Source organism: Tachyglossus aculeatus, chromosome X5, assembly GCF_015852505.1.
Source record: "Tachyglossus aculeatus isolate mTacAcu1 chromosome X5, mTacAcu1.pri, whole genome shotgun sequence".
NCBI lineage: Eukaryota > Metazoa > Chordata > Mammalia > Monotremata > Tachyglossidae > Tachyglossus > Tachyglossus aculeatus.
Window position 1 is genome coordinate 15,640,849 of NC_052097.1, and position 22,506 is coordinate 15,663,354.

The following is a 22,506-nucleotide window of genomic DNA, read 5'->3' on the forward strand; positions in this document are numbered from 1 at the left end:
CACGTGGGACTGGCAAGTGCTTAGAGGGATACCATCCAAGTGCACAGGCCACGTAGAAGGGAGAAAAATTGGGGGAAATGAGAACTTAGTTGTGGAAGACCTTTTGGAGGATATAATAATAATGATAATAATTCTGGCATTTGTTAAGTGCTTACTATGTGTCAGTCACTGTTCTAAGCGCTGAGGTAAATACAAGGTATGAGGGTTGTCCCACATGGGGCTCACAATCTTAACCTAAATCCCCACTTTATTAATGAGGTAACTGATGCACAGAGAAGTTAAGTGGCTTCCCCAACGTCACACAGCAGACAAGTGGAGGAGCCGGGATTAGAACCCACGTCCTCGGCCTCCCAAGCCTGTGCTCTCTCCACTAATCCGTGCTGTGTAAATGTGATTTTAAGAGGGCTCCGAAGGTGGGGAGAGTGGTTGGCTGTTTGATTTGAAGGGCCAGGCTTTTCTGGCCATTCCTTGGGTCCGGTGTCAGCAGCCTGGACATGGGGGTTGTGAGGAGGGAACTGAGACGGGACAGGAAAGGGGGGTGGGGGTCGGGCCGGAGATGAGACTGACTGGAGAAGTGTTTGGAATTAGTGTTTTTCTGGACAGACCCTTTCATCCTATCCTAATCATTCATTCAATTGTATTTATTGAGCACTTACTATGTGCAGAGCACTGTACTAAGCACTTGGAAAGTACAATTTGGCAGCAGATAGAGACAATCCCTACCCAACAATGGGCTCACAGTCTAGAAGGGGAGACAGACAACAAAACAAAACAACTAGACAGGCATCACTAGCATCAGAATAGATAAATACACATCGTTAATAAAATAAATAGAATAATAACTACGTACAGATATACACAAGAGCTGTGGGGCAGGGAAGTGGGCAGGGTAGCACAGAGGGAGGGAGTAGGGGCGATGGGGAGAAGAGGAGGAGCAGAGGAAAAGGGGGGCTCAGTCTGGAAAGGCCTACCTATCCTACTCTATCTTTTTGGCAGCCGTACCCTAATCCAATGATGCAGCTGGCCTTCCCTCAGGGACAACTGATCTCTACCCCAGCTGCTTCCAATCAGGGGAATTAGTGACTAAGGCACGCACGCCCCGCCCCCACACTCTCCCTGCCCTATATAAGACTGCAGGGCCCCACATCCTCTAAGGCTGGTTGCCTTTGAATCATAGTAATGGCTGGGATTAGGAAACTAAGGGTGGATTTTGGAAGGAGGCTTTGATCTGCTTACTGGGTTAGTAGCTGGGATTTTTTTGAGGTTACTTAATTACCCCAAGATCTGGTCTGTAGGGCTGGACTGAGAGGGTATTTTTATGCTATTCTGACCTCATTCATTCCTGCATTAGGGGGCAGGGGTGGTTAGTGGGCTAAGGGGCTTACTACTCCATCTTAGCAGGCTTCCTGATCACTCAAACTGCCTCTTTGTTCTCCCACTTCTCTCCATGGCTGTGGAATTTCTAAGGGACACTTTGCTACTGCAATCAATCAACAGCATTTGAGAGCTTCCTTCAGGAGGAGCACTGTACTAACTGTTTGGGGGAGTCTAATAGAACAGATTAAGCAGACATGTTTCTTGCAGCCTTGCCTCACCACCTCAACACACCAGTCTCCTCTTCTCTGCTCTCATTACGGTGATGCTTTCCCTTAAACCTTCAGATAGGCCTGTCTTGTGCATGTTGACATAGTTACCTTTTAAATTTATAGGTCCAGTATTGGAATAATCAGGGGATTGGGATCCAGATGATACAATACAGGTAAGGGGAGATTCTGGGTACTTAATTGATGTGGGGTGAATGCTTCAGTGCTTAGAGGGTGGGATTAAGTGCATTGGTGAGCTGGAAGGGACGATTAAGTGTGTTTTGCAGGGAGGGGATGGGGAGATGAGAACTTAAGAGAAGGCCTGTTAGAGAAGAAACAATTTCAGAAGGCCTTTCATAGAGGTGGAAGACTCCTTGTGTGTCAATAGGGTAGGTGGGGGGGGGGAGTGCCTGCTGGAAGGATGTTTGAGATGGGTTGAGGGTGGATTTGGTCCAGGTGAGGCATAAGGAGCTGGCTGGAGCTTTCAGGATTTTCCTAATCCCAGGTGGATGTCAAAGAAGTCCTGATGAGTAGATGAGAAGGACCAATTTATTTCTCCTACTAGAAGCTTCTCACCACCCTTCCTGGTCATGAGGACTGTTGCCCCTTCAGTGAGAACCCAGAGCAGCTGATCCCCATGGAGATGAGGAATCAAGAGCTCAGCTTCCATTCCTAAGGGAAGGTGATGGGGGCATGACTAGGGGTTACTGCAGGAGGAGGGCAAGGTGTACAGAGGGGTGTGTTACTCTTAGTACTGTGGCTGGTTCTACCAACTGGGGCTAAGGCTCTGCATAGGGAACTGGTTCTGTGACTTGACTGTGGGACTGAAAAAATCCAGGATCAATCAATCAATTGTATTTATTGAGCGCTTACTGTGTGCAGAGCACTGTACTAAGCGCTTGGGAAGTACAAGTTGGCAACATATAGAGACAGTCCCTACCCAACAGTGGGCTCCCTGTCTAGAAGGGGGAGACAGAGAACAAAACCAAACATACTAACAAAAGAAAATAAATAGAATAGATATGTACAAGTAAAATAAATAGAGTAATAAATATGTACAAACATATATGCAGGTGCTGTGGGGAAGGGAAGGAGGTAAGATGGGGGATGGAGAGGGGGACGAGGGGGAGAGGAAGGAAGGGGCTCAGTCTGGGAAGGCCTCCTGGAGGAGGTGAGCTCTCAGTAGGGCCTTGAAGGGAGGAAGAGAGCTAGCTTGGCGGATGGGCAGAGGGAGAGCATTCCAGGCCCGGGGGGATGACGTGGGCCGGGGGTCGATGGCGGGACAGGCAAGAAAGAGGTACGGTGAGGAGATTAGCAGCAGAGGAGCGGAGGGTGCCGGCTGGGCTGGAGAAGGAGAGAAGGGAGGTGAGGTAGGAGGGGGCGAGGTGATGGACAGCCTTGAAGCCCAGGGTGAGGAGTTTCTGCCTGATGCGCAGATTGATTGGTAGCCACTGGAGATTTTTAAGGAGGGGAGTAACATGCCCAGAGCGTTCCTGGACAAAGACAATCCGGGCGGCAGTATGAAGTATGGATTGAAGTGGGGAGAGACACGATGATGGGAGATCAGAAAGGAGGCTGATGCAGTAGTCCAGACGGGATAGGATGAGAGCTTGAACGAGCAGGGTAGCGGTTTAGATGGAGAGGAAAGGGCGGATCTTGGCAATGTTGTGGAGCTGAGACCGGTAGGTTTTGGTGACGGCTTGGATGTGAGGGATGAATGAGAGAGCGGAGTCGAGGATGACACCAAGGTTGCGGGCTTGTGAGACGGGAAGGATGGTAGTGCCGTCAACAGTGATGGGAAAGTCAGGGAGAGGGCAGGGTTTGGGAGGGAAGGCAAGGAGTTCAGTCTTGGACATGTTGAGTTTTAAGTGGCGGGCAGACATCCAGATGGAGATGTCCTGAAGGCAGGAGGAGATGCGAGCCTGGAGGGAGGGGGAGAGAGCAGGGGCAGAGATGTAGATCTGGGTGTCATCAACGTAGAGATGATAGTTGAAGCCCTGGGAGTGAATGAGGTCACCAAGGGAGTAAGTGTAGATCGAGAACAGAAGGGGACCAAGCACTGAACCTTGGGGAACCCCCACAGTAAGGGGATGGGAGGGGGAGGAGGAGCCTGCAAAAGAGACTGAGAATGAACGACCGGAGAGATAAGAGGAGATCCAGGAGAGGATGGAGTTTGTGAAGCCAAGGTCGGATAGCGTGTTGAGGAGAAGGGGGTGGTCCACAGTGTCGAAGGCAGATGAGAGGTCGAGGAGGATTAGGATAGAATAAGGTCCTTAATTCTATAGAAGGGTCATTTCTCCCTGAACCCACAGTCCTGTCTACAGGGTCACCCTGCAAATCCTCAGCTCCTCTAGAAGTTGAACCCCTGTGTGCTTGACAGTGACTGCCTCTGAGGGAGTTAAGAGAGTGTGGGGGAATGGGGGCGTGGGGGGAAAGCCTAGTGTTAACAGTAAAGCTGACCAGGTGTTTTTTGGCTTGCTCTTCCAGGCTTGAAAATGTCCCCAAGGCCCTACCTGCAGAACTATTATCTGGGGGTTTCATTCTCATGGGTGTTGACCTTACTCATTCTCTCGCTGGGGGTGGAGGGAGGGTAGTAGGTTGAAGGGCCTAAGGCTTCCTGTCCACTCAAACTTGCTCTTTCTTTGTTCTCCAGCTTCTCGCTGTGGCTGGGGAAGTTCTAAAGGACACTTGGCTCCTGCAATCCACCAACGGTGTGTGAGTGCTAAGTATATGCAGAGCACTGTACTAAGTGTTTAGGGGAATACAATGCAACAGAACTATCACACCTGTTGCCACCCTCCCTCACCCACCTCAGCACAGCTGTCCCCACTTGTCTGCAATTCTAAGAGTTTTCCCTTTCAGTTTTATAGGTCCAGTGGGGGAAGGTTGGGGGTGTTTCCAGACAGTACAATACAGGTAAGGGAAGGATTTGAGTAAAAGGATACGTACTTAATGGGGACGGGGGGGGAGTTAATGCTTCAGGGCTTAGTGGGTGAGAGTAAGTGCATGGGTGAGCTGGAAGGGAAAATCAAGTGTGTGTTTGTGTCTCGGGGGTGGAGAGATGATAGCCTTAGTCAGGGAGGGCTTGTTGGAGAAGAAACAATTTCAGTAGGGCTTGTAAAGATTTGGGAGAGTGCTGATGTGTCCACTGTGTGGGTAGGCGGTGGGAGTTCCGGGGGGGGGGGGGGATGTGTGGATTGTGGATGGATGTAGTCCAAGTGTCCCCTTCAGTGAGGACCCAGATGAGCTGATTTCCATGGTGAGGAAGAATGAACTGAGTTTCCGTCGCTAAGGGAAGGTGATGGTGGACCTGAGGAGACCCAGTGTCCTCAATTCTTTAGATGGGTCAATGAATCCTACCTGAACCCACAGCCCTGTCCACAGGGTCACCCTGCCACATCCTCAGTCCTTCCAGAGTTGGAACCCCTCTGTGCATGACAGTGAATGCCTCTGAGGGAGTTGGGGGGGATGTCGAGGGATGGGGGATGGGAGGAGGGGAGAGTATAGTTTTTAAGAGTGTAGCTGGCTAGGTGCTTTCTGGCTTGCTAGCCGTGAGGTCTTCTAGGCCAGGAAATTTCCCCAATTTTCCCCAGGGCTGTTTATGGGGAATATCATCCCTCACCTATACTGATCTCATTCATGCCTGTGTTGGGGGTCAGGGGTGGGTGGAGGGGTGACGGGCCTAGCACTCCATATCGGAAGGCTTCCTGGCCACCTCTCCGTTCTTCAGCTTCTTGCTGTGGCTACATTAGTTCTAATAGACACTACGCTCCTGCAGTCAATTGACGTGAGCCCTCTGTTGGGTAGGGACTGTCTCTATATGTTGCCAACTTGGACTTCCCAAGTGCTTAGTACAGTGCTCTGCACACAGTAAGCACTCAAATACGATTGAATGAATGATACTGGAATGTGTACTACATGCAGAGCACTAACCTAAGTGTTTGGGGATAGTACAGTGCAGGGGAATTACAAGGTGTGTTCCCTATAGCCCTGACACCACAGCACATCTGTCCTCACTTGTCTCCTCATTATGGTGTTTCCTTTCCTGAGACTTTGTTAGGTATGTCTTACATATTGTAACATAATTCCTTTTCAACATTATAGGTCCAGCATCACTTTACTGAAGAGTCCCAGCTGACAATACAAATGAGAGAAAGAGCTGAGTATATGTACCTAATTTCTGTGGGGTGAATGCTTCATTGCTTGGTGGGTGGGACTAAATGCATGGGTGAGTTGGAAGGAAAAATTGAGTGTGTGTGTGTGTGTGTGTGTGTGTGTGTCCACCCATCCTATTCTCCTGTGGAGTTCTGTAGCCTCCAACTTGTATCTTTGTAGGGAGCATAGAAGGCTTTGGTATGGAGTACTGCAAGTCTTACCACTCCTCTTGTTTAGTCTGCCTTTGTACTGGAGACTTGTTGTTTAGGTCCAGGCCTCTCCCATCCTCGGAGTGTGGGGATCCAATGGCAGGGGTAGGGAAGAGTGTAGAATTCAGGATTCTGTGGCTGTTCTCTCATGCCTGTTGAAAACCAGACTGATTTGCAGGATGTTGGAGAAATGTCTCTGGAGAAACTGCATCATTTGAGTTTCTTCTCAACTTGCAGGAGCACTATCAGACCAATCATCAATCGTATTTATTGAGCGCTTACTGTGTGCAGAGCACTGTACTAAGAGCTTGGGAAGTACAAGTTGGCAACATATAGAGACAGTCCCTACCCAACAGTGGGCTCACAGTCTAGAAGGGGGAGACAGAGAACAAATCCAAACATACTAACAAAATAAAATAAATAGAATGGATATGTACAAGTAAGATAAATAAATAGAGTAATAAATATGTAAAAACATATATACATATATACAGGTGCTGTGGGGAAGGGAAGGAGGTAAGATGGTGGGGGTGGAGAGGGGGACGAGGGGGAGACGAAGGAAGGGGCTCAGTCTGGAAAGGCCTCCTGGAGGAGGTGAGCTCTCCGTAGGGCCTTGAAGGGAGGAAGAGAGCTAGCTTGGCGGATGGGCAGAGGGAGAGCATTCCAGGCCCGGGGGATGACGTGGGCCGGGGGTCGATGGCGGGACAGGCAATAAAGAGGTACGGTGAGGAGATTAGCAGCAGAGGAGCGGAGGGTGCGGGGTGGGCTGTAGAAGGAGAGAAGGGAGGTGAGGTAGGAGGGGGCGAGGTGATGGAGAGCCTTGAAGCCCAGGGTGAGGAGTTTCTGCCTGATGCGCAGATTGATTGGTAGCCACTGGAGATTTTTGAGGAGAGGAGTAACATGCCCAGAGCGTTTCTGGACAAAGACAATCCCAGACCATCAGACCAATCACTCCACACAGTGTGCTGGGGAAAATATTGGAAATAGAACCGCCTCAACGTTATCATAGCCGTTGAGAAGTAATTTAACTTGGTCTGTCATCTGCTCCGCAACAATAATTCCCTTCTCTCACTGACTCCAATGCCTATTTCCGTGACCGTCTGTTCTAGATTTAAAGGAGGCAACTTCCGGGGCTTAATTTACTCAGCATAATCAATACTTTCACTACTATCTGACTGGTCCTATGCGCCCCCCACCCCGCTCCGCTCCATCTTGTCCTATTACTACCACCCCCGGCTCCATCTGGTCCTGTAGCACCCCCCTGCTCTGTCTTCTAGACTGTGAGCCCACTGTTGGGTAGGGACTGTCTCTATATGTTGCCAACTTGTACTTCCCAAGCGCTTAGTACAGTGCTCTCCACACAGTAAGCGCTCAATAAATACGATTGATTGATTGATCCCATTCCCCCCCACAAAACCGGTCTGGTTCTTTTTATCTTCCCTATTCCATCTAGATGTATTCCCTGTGCTCTGTCTAGTCCTTTTCCCCCTTGCTCTGTCTGGGCCCATCGCCACCCCCCCCCCCACCTCTGCTCTATCTAGTTCTATTCCCCCTGGCTCTGACTGGTCCTATCATCATCAATCGTATTTATTGAGCGCTTACTATGTGCAGAGCACTGTACTAAGCGCTTGGGAAGTACAAATTGGCAACATATAGAGACAGTCCCTACCCAACAGTGGGCTCACAGTCTAGAAGGGGGAGACAGAGAACAAAACCTAACATACTAACAAAATGAAATAAATAGAATAGATATGTACAAATAAATTAAATAAATAAATAGAGTAAAAAAATATGTACAAACATATACATATATACAGGTGCTGTGGGGAAGGGAGGGAGGTAAGATGGGGGGATGGAGAGGGGGAGAGGAAGGAAGGGGCTCAGTCTGGGAAGGCCTCCTGGAGGAGGTGAGCTCTCAGTAGGGCCTTGAAGGGAGGAAGAGAGCTAGCTTGGCGGATGGGCAGAGGGAGGGCATTCCAGGCCCGGGGGATGACGTGGGCCGGGGGTCGATGGTGGGACAGGCGAGAGCGAGGTACGGTGAGGAGATCAGCGGTGGAGGAGTGGAGGGTGCGGAGGGTCCTATCGCTCCCTCCCTTGCTTGGACTGGTTCTATGGCCTCCCCCTCACCCCCCGCCAGCTCCGACTGGTCTTATTGCCCCTGGTCTTGTTCTATCCTCCCTGCTCATTCTAGTTCTGTTTCCCCCCACTTCTCAAGTTCTATCCCTGCTGCTCAGTCGAGATCTATCCCCCCGCTCCGACTGGTCTTACCGCCACCCTCCTGCTCCCACTGGTCCTATCGTCCCCAGCTTCGACTAGTTCTATCCCCCACCCTCCTTCAGATTCTATCCCCCCCCGGGGCTCTGACTGGTCCTATTGCCCCCACTATCGTGCTGCCCCCCAAGTTCTATCGTCTAGTGCTGTCGTCCCCCCCCCGCACTATCAAATTTTACCCCCCCACCCCCATCCAAATCTATCTCCCGTGCTCCGTCAGGTCCTTTCCCGACTGGTCCTACCCCCCCCACCCCCGCTCTTTCTATCCTCCCTGCTCCGTCAGTTTCTGTCCCCCCACTTGGTCTAGTGCTGCCCCCCCCCCCACTCGGTCTTGTGCTGTCCCCCCCTGCTTCATCGAGTGTTATCCCCCCGCACTGTCAGATTTTACCCCCACCCTCGTCTAAATCTATCTCCCGTGCTCCATCAGGTCCTTTCCCCACTGCTCCGACTGGTCCTAGCACACCCCGCCCTAGGTCTGTTTCTATCCTCCCCGCTCCTTCAAGTTCTATCCCCCGGCTCCGTCAAGCGCCATCCCCCCGGCTCCGTCTAGTTCAATTCCCCCGGCTCGGCCTACTGCTGTCCCCCACGCCCCCCGGCTCGGCCTAGTGCTGCCCCCCCCTACTCCGTCTAGTTCCAAACCCCACCTCTGTCAAACTTTATCCCCCCACTGCTTTGTCTAAATCTATCCCTCATTCACCATCTGATCCTTTCCCTACTGCTCGGACTGGTCCTATAACCCCCACCCCCGCACCACTCCATGGATCAGACTGGTGGTAACGCACCCCCCACCCCCCAGCTCCACCTAGCACTATCCCCCCAACTCCACCTAGCGCTATCCCCCCCGCTGCCCCTAGCGCTATTCCCCCACTCCGCCTAGCACTATCCCTTCGCTCCGCCTAGCGCTAATTCCCCCTCGCCCTGCCTAGTGCTGTCGCCCCCCTGCTTCGTCTAGTGCTATCCCCCAGCTCCCTCTTTTGCGATTCCCCCCGCTCCGCCTAGTGCTATGCCCCCCACGCCGTTCCGCCTAGTACTATCCCCCCCCACCCCGCTCCGCCTAGTGCTATCCCCCCGGCTCCGCCTAGTGCTATCCCCCCCGCTCCGCCTACCGCTATATCCACGCTCCGTCCAGTGCTATTTCCCCCGCCCCGCCCACTCCTGTCGCCCGCCCCGCCCACTCCTGTCGCCCGCCCCGCCCACTCCTGTCGCCCGCCCCGCCTATTGCTGTCGCCCGCCCCGCCTACTGCTGTCGCCCCCCCGCGTCGCCTAGTGCTATCCCCCGGCTCCATCATGTACTTTTCCCCCCACCCTGCCTGTGGTTGTGGCCCCCCCCACCCCGCCTAGCACCTAGAGCTATCCCCCCCGCTCCCCCTAGTGCTATACCCCCTAGCTCTGTCTAGGGTTATCCCCCCCCCCACGCACCCCCTAGTGCTATCCCCCCCGCTCCCCATAGTGCTATCCCCCAACTCTGTCTAGTGCTATTCCCCCCCGCACCACCTAGTGCTATGCCCCCCCGCCTAGAGCTATGTCCCCCACATAGTGCTATCCCCCAAGTTCTCCCTAGTGCTGTGCCCCCCTGCCCGGCCTCGTGTTGTGGCCCCGCGTCCCGCCTGGTGCTGTCGGCCCCCACTCCGCCTACTGCTGTTGCCCCCCGCTCCGCCTAGTGCTGTCATCCCCTGCTCCCCTAGTGCTATCCATCCCGCTCCCCCTAGTGCTATCCATCCCGCTCCCCCTAGTGCTATCCATCCCGCTCCCCCTAGTGCTATCCATCCCGCTCCCCCTAGTGCTATCCATACCGCTCCGCCTAGTGCTACACCCCCCGCTCCGCCTAGTGCTATCCCCCCCGCCCCGCTCCGCCTAGTGCTAACCCCCCCGCCCCGCTCCGCCTAGTGCTAACCCCCCCGCCCCGCTCCGCCTAGTGCTAGCCCCCCCGCCCCGCTCCGCCTAGTGCTAGCCCCCCCGCCCCGCTCCGCCTAGTGCTAGCCCCCCCGCCCTACTCCGCCTAGTGCTATCCCCACCCCGCTCCGCCTAGTGCTATCCCCACCACGCTCCGCCTAGTGCTATCCCCACCCCGCTCCGCCTAGTGCTATCCCCACTCCGCTCCGCCTAGTGATATCCCCCCAGCTCCGCCTAGTCCTATGCCCCCCCGCCTAGTGCTGTCACCCCCCTACTTGCCTACTGCTGTCGCCCCCCCACCCCGCCTACTGCTGTCACTCCCCACCCTGCCTAGTGCTGTTGTCCCCCGCCCCACGTGGTGCTGTCGCCCCCACCGAACCGCCTGGGGCTGTCGCGCCCACCCCGTCCTGCCTGTGGTTGTGGCCCCCCCACCCTGCCTAGCGCCTAGTGCTATCCCCCCCCGCTCCGTCTGGTGCTATCCCCCCACCCCGTCTGGTGCTATCCCCCCCCCCGCTCCGTCTGGTGCTATCCCCCCCCCCGCTCCGTCTAGTGCTATCCCCCCGACTCCATCTAGTGCTATACCCCCCGCTCCGTCTAGTGCTATTCCCCCCCCGCTCCGTCTAGTGCTATTCCCCCCCCGCTCCGTCTAGTGCTATTCCCCCCCCCGCTCCGTCTAGTGCTATTCCCCCCCCCGCTCCGTCTAGTGCTATTCCCCCCCCGCTCCGTCTAGTGCTATTCTCCCCCGCTCCGTCTAGTGCTATTCTCCCCCGCTCCGTCTAGTGCTATTCTCCCCCGCTCCGTCTAGTGCTATTCTCCCCCCGCTCCGTCTAGTGCTATTCTCCCCCGCTTCGTCTAGTGCTATTCTCCCCCCCCTCCGTCTAGTGCTATCCCCCCCCCGCTCCGTCTAGTGCTATGTCCCCCCACCTAATGCTATCCCCCCACCCCGCCTAGCGCCTAGTGCTATCCCCCCAGCTCTGCCTAGTGCTATACCCCCACTCCTTCTAGTGCTATTCCCCCCCGTACCACCTAGTGCTATGACCCCCCGCTTAGAGCTATGTCCCCCAAATAGTGCTATCCCCACCACCACGCCTAGTGCTATCCCCCCTGCCCCGCCTAGTGCTATCCCCCAAGTTCTCCCTAGTGCTGTCCCCCCCCCGCCCGGCCTCGTGTTCTGGCCCCCCGCCCTGCCTGGTGCTGTCGGCCCCCCACCCGCTCCGCCTAGGGCTGTCGCCCCCCACCCCGCTCCGCCTAGGGCTGTTGCCTCCCCCCCCCCCCCGCTCCGTCTAGGGCTATCCCCACGCTCCCCCTAGTGTTATCCGTCCCGCTCCCCCTCGTGCTATCCGTCCCGCTCCCCCTCGTGCTATCCGTCCCGCTCCCCCTCGTGCTATCCGTCCCGCTCCCCCTCGTGCTATCCGTCCCGCTCCCCCCTCGTGCTATCCGTCCCGCTCCCCCCTCGTGCTATCCGTCCCGCTCCCCCTCGTGCTATCCGTCCCGCTCCCCCTCGTGCTATCCGTCCCGCTCCCCCTCGTGCTATCCGTCCCCTTCCCCCTCGTGCTATCCATCCCGCTCCCCCTCGTGCTATCCCCCCTGCTCCCCCTCGTGCTAGCCCCCCCGGCTCCGCCTAGTGCTAGCCCCCCCCCGGCTCCGCCTAGTGCTAGCCCCCCCGGCTCCGCCTAGTGCTAGCCCCCCCGGCTCCGCCTAGTGCTAGCCTCCCCCCCGGCTCTGCCTAGTGCTAGCCCCCCCCCGGCTCTGCCTAGTGCTAGCCCCCCCCGGCTCTGCCTAGTGCTAGCCCCCCCCCGGCTCTGCCTAGTGCTAGCCCCCCCCGGCTCTGCCTAGTGCTAGCCCCCCCGGCTCCGCCTAGTGCTAGCCCCCCCGGCTCCGCCTAGTGCTAGCCCCCCCGGCTCCGCCTAGTGCTAGCCCCCCCGGCTCCGCCTAGTGCTAGCCCCCCCGGCTCCGCCTAGTGCTAGCCCCCCCCGGCTCCGCCTAGTGCTAGCCCCCCCCGGCTCCGCCTAGTGCTAGCCCCCCCCCCGGCTCCGCCTAGTGCTATCCCCCCCCCGGCTCCGCCTAGTGCTATCCCCCCCCGGCTCCGCCTAGTGCTATCCCCCCCCCGGCTCCACCTAGTGCTATCCCCCCCGGCTCCGCCTAGTGCTATCCCCCCCCGGCTCCGCCTAGTGCTATCCACCCCCCCGGCTCCGCCTAGTGCTATCCCCCCCGGCTCCGCCTAGTGCTATCCCCCCCCCGGCTCCGCCTAGTGCTATCCCCCCCCCGGCTCCGCCTAGTGCTATCCCCCCCCGGCTCCGCCTAGTGCTATCCCCCCCCCGGCTCCGCCTAGTGCTATCCCCCCCCGGCTCCGCCTAGTGCTATCCCCCCCCCCGGCTCCGCCTAGTGCTATCCCCCCCCGGCTCCGCCTAGTGCTATCCCCCCCCCGGCTCCGCCTAGTGCTATCCCCCCCCGGCTCCGCCTAGTGCTACCCCCCCCCCGGCTCCGCCTAGTGCTATCCCCCCCGGCTCCGCCTAGTGCTATCCCCCCCCCGGCTCCGCCTAGTGCTATCCCTCCCCGGCTCCGCCTAGTGCTATCCCCCCCCGGCTCCGCCTAGTGCTATCCCCCCCGGCTCCGCCTAGTGCTATCCCCGCGGCTCCGGCTAGTGCTATCCCCCCCCCCGCTCCGCCTATTGCTATCACCCCGGCTCCGCCTATTGCTATCACCCCGGCTCCGCCTAGTGCTATCACCCCGGCTCCGCCTAGTGCTATCCCCCCCGGCTCCACCTAGTGCTATTCCCCCCCCCGCCGCTCCGCCTAGTGCTATTCTCCCCCGCTCCGCCCAGTGCTATCCCCCCCGCTCTACCTAGTGCTATCCCCCCAAGCTCCCCCTAGTGCTATCCCCCCCATTCCGCCTACTGCTGTCGCCCCCTCCGCCCCGCCTAGTGCTGTCGCCCCGCCTACTGCTGTCGCCCCACCTGCCCTGCCTACTGCTGGGACCCCCACGCCCCGCCTAGTGCTGTCGCCCCGCCTCGTGCTGTGGCCGCCCGCCCCGGCTAGTGCTGTCGGCGCCCCGCCTAGTGCTGTCACTCCCCCTCCCCGCCTAAGGTTGTCGCCCCCCCGCTCTGTCTGGTGCTATCCCCCGTCTCTGCCTAGTGCTATTCCCCCTGCTCTGCATACTGTTATTCCCACCAGCTCTGCCTACAGCTGTGGCCCCCTGCCCTGCCTAGGGCTGTTGCCCCCCGTCCCGCCTAGTGCTAGTCCCCCCGCACTGCCTACTGCTATGCCCCCACTCCGTCTAGTGCTATCCCCCGGCTCCGTCTAGTACTATCCTCCCGCTCCGCCTAGGGCTGTGGCCCCCGCAGCCCGCCTAGGGCTGTCGCCCCACTGCTTCATCTAGTGGGATCCTCTGGCTCCGTCTATTGGGATCCCCCAGCTCTGCCTAGTGCTGCCCCCGCCCCGCCCGGCCTAGTGCTGTTGGACCCCGCCCCGACTAGTGCTGTCACCCCCCGCCCCGCCTAGTGCTGTCGCCCCCCGCCCCGCCTAGTGCTGTCTCCCACACCACCTAGTTCTGCTGCCCCCCACCCCGCCTAGGGCTGTCGTGCTGTTGCCCCCGTGCCCCTACTGGGGCTGTCGCCCACCTTCCCCGCCTGGCGCTGTTGCCCCACACCCCGCCTATGGCTGTCGCCCACCCACCCCGCCTAGCACTATCCCCCTGCTCCGCCTAGGGCTGCCGCCCCCCGCCCCGCCTAGGGTTGTCGCCCCTCCTGCTCCGCCTAGTACTATCCCCCAGCTCTGCCTAATGCTATCCCCCCACCCCGTCTAGGCCTGTCGCCCCCCCCGCTCCGTCTAGTGCTATCCCCCCCAGCTCTGCCTAGTGCTGTCGCCCCCCTGCCCAGCGTGGGCTGGCGCCCTCCCCTGCCCAGCCTGGGGATGTCGCCCTCCCCTGCCAAGCCTGGGGGTGTCGCCCTCCCTTGCCCAGCCTGGGGATGTTGCCACCCCCCCCCAGCCTGCCTGGGGATGTCGCCCCCCCCCGTCCCTCCTGGAGATATCTCCCCCCTCCATGCCCCGCCTGGGCCTGTCGCCCCCCCACCCGGCCTGGGGTTGTCGCCCCCCACCTCGCCTGGGGTTGTCGCCCCCCGCCCCGCCGAGGGCTGTCACCCCCCGCCCCGCCTAGGGCTACGACCCCCCCCACTCCGTCTAGTGCTATCCCCCCCGCTCCGTCTAGTGCTATTCCCCCTTGCTCTGCCTAGGGTTTTCGCCCCCAGCTCTGCCTAGTGCTGTCGCCCCCCACCCCGCCTGGGGCTGTGACCCCCCCGCTCCGCCTATGGTTGTCGCCCCCCCACTCTGTCTAGTGCTGTCGCCCCCCACCCCGCCTAGGTTTGTGGCCCCCCCGACCCGCCTAGTGCTATTTCCCCCGCTCTGCCTAGTGCTATCCCGCCGCGTCGTCTAGTGCTATCCCCCCTACTCTGCCTAGTGTTATTCCCAACAGCTCTGCCTACTTCTGTTGCCCCCCGTCCCGCCTAGGGCTGTTGCCCCCCATACCGCCTAGGGTTGTCGCCGCCCCCGCTCTGCCTAGTGCTATCCCCCGGCTCTGCCTAGTGCTATCCCCCCTTCTCTGCCTAGTGTTATTCCCACCAGCTCTGCCTAGGGCTGTCGCCCCCCCGTCCCGCCTAGGGCTGTCGCCCCCCCGTCCCGCCTAGGGCTGTCGCCCCCCCGTCCCGCCTAGTGCTATCCCCCCAGCTCCACCTAGTGCTATCCCCCCAGCTCCGCCTAGTGCTATCCCCCGGCTCCGCCTAGTGCTATCCCCCCTGCCCCGCCTAGGGCTGTCGCCCCCCAGCTCCGTCTAGTGCTATCCCCCCACTCTGCCTAGTGCTATCCCTCGCCCCGAGCTCTGCCTAGTGTTGTCCCCCCCCAGCTCTGCCTAGTGCTGTCCCCCCCGCTCTGCCTAGTGCTGTCCCCCCGCTCTGCCTAGTGTTGTCACCCCTCCACCGTACCTAGTGCTGTCACCCCCAACATCCCGCCTAGGGCTGTCGCCCCCCGCTCACCCCCCCGCTCCACCGAGTGCTATCCCCCCGCCCCCCCCAGTGCTGTCGACCCCACCGCCCCGCCTAGTGCTGTCACCCCCATGCCCCGCCTCGTGCTATCCTCCCTGTCTAGTGTTAACCCTCCCCCGCCTACTGCTGTCACCCGCCGCCCCGCCTAGGGCTGTCGCCCCCCGCTCACCCCCCCGCCTAGCGCTGTTCCCCACGCTCCACCGAGTGCTATCACCCCGCCCCACAGTTCTGTCGCCCCCCCGCCCCACCTAGTGCTCTCACTCCCCTGCCCCGCATCGTGCTATCCTCCCCGCCTCGTGCTATCCTCCCTGTCTAGTGCTATCCCCCACCCTGCCTACTGCTGTCGCCCCCCGCTCCGCCTACTGCTGTCGACCCCCGCTCAACCTAGGGCTGTTGCCCCCCGGCCCCGCCTAGGGCTGTCGCCCCCCCCCGCTCCACCTACTGCTATCCCCCTCGCTCCACCTAGTGTTATCCCCCCCTGCTCCGCCTAGTGCTATCCCCCCCTGCTCCGACTAGTGCTATCCCCCCCTGCTCCGACTAGTGCTATCCCCCACTGCTCTGCCTAGTGCTATCCCCCCCCTGCTCCGACTAGTGCTATCCCCCCCTGCTCCGACTAGTGCTATCCCCCACTGCTCTGCCTAGTTTTATCGCCCCTGCTCACCTAGTGCTATCTCCCCGCTCCACCTAGTGCTATTCCCCTGCTCTGCCTAGTGCTCTCCCCCCGCACCGCTCTACCTAGTGCTATCCGCCTCCTGCTCTGCCTAGTGCTATCCCCCCTACCCCGCCTAGGGCTGTTGCCCCCCTCCTAGTGCTATCCCCCCCGCTCTGCCTATTGCTACCCCCCCGCTCCGCCTAGTTCTACCCCCCTCTGCTCTGCCTAGTGCTATCCTTCCCGCCTCGTGCTATCCTTTCCGCCTAGTGCTATCCCCCCACCTAGTGCTATCCCCCTGCCCCGCCTACTGCTGTTTCCCCCAGCTTCGCTTAGTTCTGTAGCCCCCCACTCCGCCTACTGCTGTCGCCCCCCGCTCCGCCCACTGCTATCGCCCCCCGCTCCGCCTACTGCTGTCGCCCCCCGCTCCACCTACTGCTGTCGCCCCCCGCTCCACCTACTGCTGTCGCCCCCCCGCTCCGCCTGGTGCTGTCGCCACCCGCTCCGCCTGGTGCTGTCGCCCCGCTCCGCCTGGTGCTGTCGCCCCCCCCCCCCCCGCTCCGCCTGGTGCTGTCGCCCCCCCCCGCTCCGCCTGGTGCTGTCGCCCCCCCCCGCTCCGCCTGGTGCTGTCGCCCCGCCCCCCCGCTCCGCCGGGAGCTGTCGCCCCTCGCCCCGCCTAAGGCTGTGGCCCCCCCGACCCGCCTAGTGCTATTTCCCCCACTCTGCCTAGTGCTACCCCCCTGCTCCGTCTTGTGCTATCGCCCTGCACACCAAGTGCTATCCCCCCGCTCCGTCTAGTGCGATTCCCCCCTGCCCTGCCTAGGGCTGTTGCCCCCCACACCCTGTCTACTGCTGTTGCCTCCCCGCCCCACCTACTGCTATCCCCCCAGCTCCGCCTAGTGCTATCCCCCCGCTCCACCTAGTGCTATCCCCACACTCCGCATAGGGCTGTCGACCCCCGCCCCGCCTAGGGTTGTCGCCCCGTCCACGCTCCGCCCAGTGCTATCCCCCCTGCTCTGCCTAGTGTTATTCACACCAGCTCTGCCTAGGGCTGTTGCCCCCCTGCCCCACCTAGGGCTGTCGCCCCCCTACCCTGCCTAGTGCTATCCCCCCGCTCCGCCTAGTGCTATTCCCCCGCTCCATCTAGTGCTATACCCCGCTCCGTCTGGTGCTATCCCCTTGCCCCACCTAGGGCTGTCGCCCCCCCGCCCCGCCTAGTTCTAACCCCCCCCGCTCCGCCTAGCGCTATTCCCCCACTCCATCTAGTGCTATACCCCGCTCCGTCTGTTGTTATCCCCCTCCCCCGCCTAGGGCTGTCGCCCCCCCGTTCCTTTTAGTGCTATCCCCCTGCTCCGCCTAGTCCTATCCCCCACTTCTCTGCCTAGTGCTATCCCCCACTTCTCTGCCTAGTGCTATCCCCCACTTCTCTGCCTAGTGCTATCCCCCCCAGCTCTGCCTAGTGCTATCCCCCCAGCTCTGCCTAGTGCTGTCGCCCCCCGCCCCGCCTAGTGCTGTTGTCCCCCATCTAGTGCTGCCCCCCTGCTCCACCTAGCACTATCCCCCCCGCTCTGCCTAGTGCTGTCGCCCCTCAACCGCGCCTAGTGCTGTCGCCGCCCCCCGCCGCGCCTGGGGCTGTCACCACCCCCGGTCCCGCCTGGGGCTGTCGCTGCCTCCGGCCCCGCCTAGTGCTATCCCCCCCTCGCTCCGCCTAGTGCTATCCCTCCGCTCCGCCTAGTCCTATCCACCCCAGCTCCACCTAGTGCTATCCTCCCCAGCTCCGCCTAGAGGTGTCGCCCCCCTGCTTTGCCTAGTGCTATCCACCCGGCTCTGCCTAGAGCCATTTCCCACCCTGCTCTGCCTAGTGCTATCCCCCCTGCCCCGACTTGGGCTGTTGCCCCCCGCCCCGCCTAGTGCTATCATGATCCAGTTCCTCCTCAGCCTGGTCCTGGCCCTCCTCCTCAGCTAGAACCTGTACCTCCTCCTTCTCTTGGTCTTGGCCTCCTTATCGTTCTTTTCCTGGCCCTCCAACTCTTCCTGGTACTGGTAATCCTCCTGAACCAAGCACTGGCCCTCCAGCTCCGCCTTGTCCTGGCCTTCCACCTCGGTCAGATCCTGGCTCTCCTGGGACCTCCACCTGGTACTTGCCTTCCTTGTCCATCTAGGTCGCCTCCTCCTCCTAGTTTTGGCTCTCCTCCTCCCTCGATCCAGGTCCTCTTCCTCTGCCTCATCCTGGCCTTCCTTCTCATCCATGTCCTGGCCCTCCTCCTTCTGCTGATCCTCTTCTTCTTCTTCTGCCTGGTCCTGGCCCACCCCTTTCCGTCTGGTCCTGGGCCGCCTCCTCCACATGCTCCTGGCTCTCCTCCTCACAGTGATCTTTTTCCCACCTCCTCTGTCTGATCTTCACTCCCCTCCTTCGCCTGGGCCTGGCACTCCTCCTCCACATGGTCCTGAACCTCCTCACCCACCCGGTCTTTCCCAATCTCCACTGCCTAATCCTGGCCCTCTTACCCCATTCGGCTCCTCCACCTGGCACTGGTACGCATCCTCTGCTTGGTCTTGGTTCTCGCCTTCAGCCTGGTCTTACCCCTCTTCCAACCCCATGATCCAATTCCTCCTCTGCCTGGTCCTGGCCTTCCTCCTCTGCTAGATACTGTGACTCCTCCTTCTCTTGGTCTTGGCCGTCCTTCTCGTTCTTTTCCTGGCCCTCCAACTCTTCTTGGTACTGGTAATCCTCCTCCACCAAACACTGGCCCTCATTCTCCGGCTAGTCCTGGCATTAGTCCTCGGCCAGATCCTGGCTCTCCTGGGACCTCCACCTGGTACTTGCCTTCCTCATTCATCTAGGTCGCCTCCTCTTCCTCCTAGTCTTTGCCCTCCTCCTCCCTCGATCCAGGTCCTCTTTCATTCTTCATTCAATCGTATTTATTGAGTGCTTACTGTGTGCAGAGCACTGTACTAAGCGCTTGGGAAGTACAAGTAGGCAACATATAGAGACGATGCCTACCCAACAGTGAGCTCACAGACTAGAAGGGGGAGACAGAGAACAAAACAAAACATATTAACAGAATAAAATAAATAAAATAAATATGTACAAGTAAAATAAATAAATAAATACGTACAAACATATATACATATATACAGGTGCTGTGGGGAAGGGAAGGAGGTAAGGCGGGGGGGACGGAGAGGGGGAGGAGGGGGAGAGGAAGGCGGGGGCTCAGACTGGGAAGGCCTCCTAGAGGAGGTGAGCTCTCAGTCCTCTTCCTCTGCCTCATCCTGGACTTCCTTCTCCTCCAGATCCTGGCCCTCCACCTTCTGCTGATCCTCTTCGTCTTTTTCAGCCTGGTCCTGGCCCACCCGCTTCCGTCTGGTCCTGGGCCTCCTCCTCCACCTGCCCCTGGCTCTCCTCCTCCAAATGATCGTTTTCCCTCCCCCACTGTCTGATCTTCACTCTCCTCCTTCGCCTGGGCCTGGCACTCCTCCTCCACGTGATCCTGACCCTCCTCACCCACCTGGTTTTGGCCATCCTCCACTGCCTGGTCCTCCCCTCCTACCCCATCTGGCTCTTCCACCTGGCACTGGCCCTCATCCTCTGCTTGGTCTTGGTTCTCGCCTTCAGCCCGGTCTTAACACTCTTCTTCCTCATGATTCAGTTCCTCCTCTGCCTGTTCCTGGCCCTCCTCCTCTGCTAGATCCTGCGTCTCCTCCTTCTCTTGGTCTTGGCCTCCTTCTCGTTCTTTTTCTGGCCCTCCAACTCTTCCTAGTATTGGTAATCCTCATGAACCGAACACGGGCCCTCCAGCTCTGCCTTGTCCTGTCCTTCGTCCTCAGCCATATGCTGGCTCTCCTGGGACCTCCACCTGGTACTTGCCTTCCTCGTCCATCTAGGTCGCCTCTTCCTCCTAGTCTTTGCCCTCCTCCTCCCTCGATCCAGGTCCACTTCCTCTGCCTAATCCTGGCCTTCCTTCTCCTCCAGATCCTGGCCCTCCTCCTTCTGCTGGTTCTCTTCTTCTGCCTGGTCCTGGCCCACCCCCATCCATCTGGTCCTGGGCCGCCTCCTCCACCTGCTCCTGGATCTCCTCCTCCCAATGATCTTTTTCCCTCCTCCACTGTCTGATCTTCACTTTCCTCCTTCGCCTGGGCCTGGCACGTCTCCTCCACATGGTCCTGACCCTCCTTGCCCACCTGGTCTTGGCCATCCTCCACTGCCTGGTCCTGGCCCTCCTACCCCATCTGGCTCCTCCACCTGACCCTGGCCCTCATCCTCTGCTTGTCTTGATTCTCGCCTTCAGCCTGGTCTTAACCCTCTTCCTCCTCATGATCCAGTTCCTCCTCTGCCTGGTCCTGGTCCTCCTCCTCTGCTAGATCCTGTGCCTCCCCCTTCTCCTGGTCTTGGCCCTCCTTCTCGTTCTTTTCCTGGCCCTCCAACTCTTCCTGGTACTGGTAATCCTCCTCCACCTAACACTGGCCCTCCTACTCCACCTAGTTCTGACCTTCGTCCTCGGCCAGATCGTGGCTCTCCTTGGACCTCCACCTGGTACTTGCCTTCCTTGTCCATCTATATCGCCTCCTCCTCCTAGACTTGGCCCTCCTCCTTCCTCGATCCAGGTAGCACATCGGCATGAGTTCAGCGGCAAAGTAAACGAAGGTGAGGTAGAGTGATTAGGTCGGCAATAGAGGAGCTAAGTGTGTAGGCTGGGATGTAATACGATTCATTCATTCATTCCTTTAATCGTATTTATTGAGCACGTACTGTGTGCAGAGCACTGTACTAAGCGCTTGGGAAGTACAAATTGGCAACATATAGAGACGGTCCCTACCCAACAGTCGGCACACAGTCTAGGAGGGGGAGACAGAGAACAAAACAAAACATATTAACAAAATAAAATAAATAGAATAAATATATACAGATAAAATAAATAGAGTAATAAATACGTACAAACCTATATACATATATACAGGTGCTGTGGGGAGGGGACGGAGGTAAGGCGGGGCTATTGGGAAGGGGAGGAGGGTGAGAGGAAGGAGGGGGATCAGTCTGGGAAGGCCTCCTGGAGGAGGTGAGCTCTCAGTAGGGCCTTGAAGGGAGGAAGAGATCTAGCTTGGCGGATGTGCGGAAGGAGGGCATTCCAGGCCAGGGGGATGACGTGGGCCGGGGCTCGACGGTGGGACAGGCGAGAACGAGGCAAGGTGAGGAGATTAACGGCAGAGGAGTGGAGGGTGCGTTCTGGGCTGTAGTAGGAAAGAAGGGAGATGAGGTAGGAGAGGGCGAGGTGATGGAGAGCACTGAAGCCGAGGGTGAGGCGTTTTTGCCAGACCATGAGGTTATCAGGAAGAAAGACCAGAATGAGACAGAAGAAGTAGCTAAACTTTCTAGACTGTAAGCCCATATTGGGTAGGCAATGTTTCTACCATATCTATTGTACTGTACCCTCTCAAGTGCTTTGTGTAGTGTTCTGCACACATTAAACATTCACATTAAGCAAGCTTTAATTGATTAAACCTGAGGGGAATTAACCTTTGGGGTAGTTGTTTGTATTTCATTGGCTGTCTCCCCCAATAGACTACAAATCCCTAGAGTGCAGGGATTGAATCTACACCCTCTATTGTACTCTCCCAAGTGCACACAGAAAGTGCTCAATAAATACCATTGATTGATTGATTAAGTCAATGACAATGTTTTGGGTTTAAGAGATTGTAAGGATGGTGGTATTGTCATCTGTGATGGGAACGTTGAGTGGAGGAGAATATTTGGGAGGGGAGATGAGGAGTGCTGTTTAGTACATGTTTGAGCTGAAGGTGTTGGGGGGGGACACCCAAATAGAGATGTCCTGAAAGCAGGAGGAAATTTGAGACTGCAGAGAGGAGAGAAGCAGCATGGCCTAGTGGAAAGAGTCCGGACCTGTAAATCAGAAGGACCTGGGTTTTCTAATCCCAGCTCTGCTGTGACCTTGGGCAAGTCAGTTCTTTTCTGTGAGTCTCAGTTACCTCATCTGTAAAATAGGGATTAAGACCAATCACTATGTGGGACATGGACTGAGTCCAGACTTATATTCTTATATCTAACCCAGAGTTTATCTCCGTAGCCATTCATTCTCATTCTCCTTTACAGGCTCCTCCTCTTACTTCCATCCCCTAACTGTGGGAGTCCCTCAGGGTTCATTTCTGGGCCTCCTTCCATTCTCAATCTACACTCACTCCACTTAGAGAACTCATTCACAAAATTCACTAAAATCTGACCTTTCCTCTCCATCCAAACTGCCACCACATTAATACAATCACTCATCCTATCTCACCTGGATTACTGCATCAGCCTCTTTGTTGACCTCCCAACCTTCTGCCTCTCCCCACTCCAGTCCATACTTCATGCTGCTGCCTGGGTCATTTTCCTATAAAAACGTTCTGGACATGTACCCTCATTCCTCAAAACACTCCAGTGGTTGCCCATCCACCTCTGTATCAAACAAAAACTCCTCACCATTGACTTTAAAGCACTCCACCACCTTGAACCCTCCTATTTCTCCTCGTGTCTCTCCTTCTACAGCCCAGCCCGCATGTTTTGCTTCTTTAGTGCTAACGTTTTCACTGTGCCCCACTCTTGCCAGCCTTGCTGCCGGCCCCTAGCCCACGTCCTGCCTCTGGCCTCAATCGCACTCCCGCCTCTAATCCGACAGACAACCACTCTTCCCCACTTCAAAGCCTTATTGAAGGCAA

The 22,506-nt window shown here is 58.3% G+C and overlaps 1 long non-coding RNA gene across 1 annotated transcript; it reads left to right on the forward strand.

Annotated features, from left to right (window-relative positions):
• Positions 1–1,160: 1,160 nt before the first annotated feature.
• On the forward strand, positions 1,161–4,291 carry LOC119947558. Its single transcript, XR_005456505.1, has 3 exons — positions 1,161–1,239; positions 1,710–1,759; positions 4,237–4,291. It is a non-coding gene; the product is annotated as an uncharacterized LOC119947558 (long non-coding RNA).
• Positions 4,292–22,506: the final 18,215 nt, after the last annotated feature.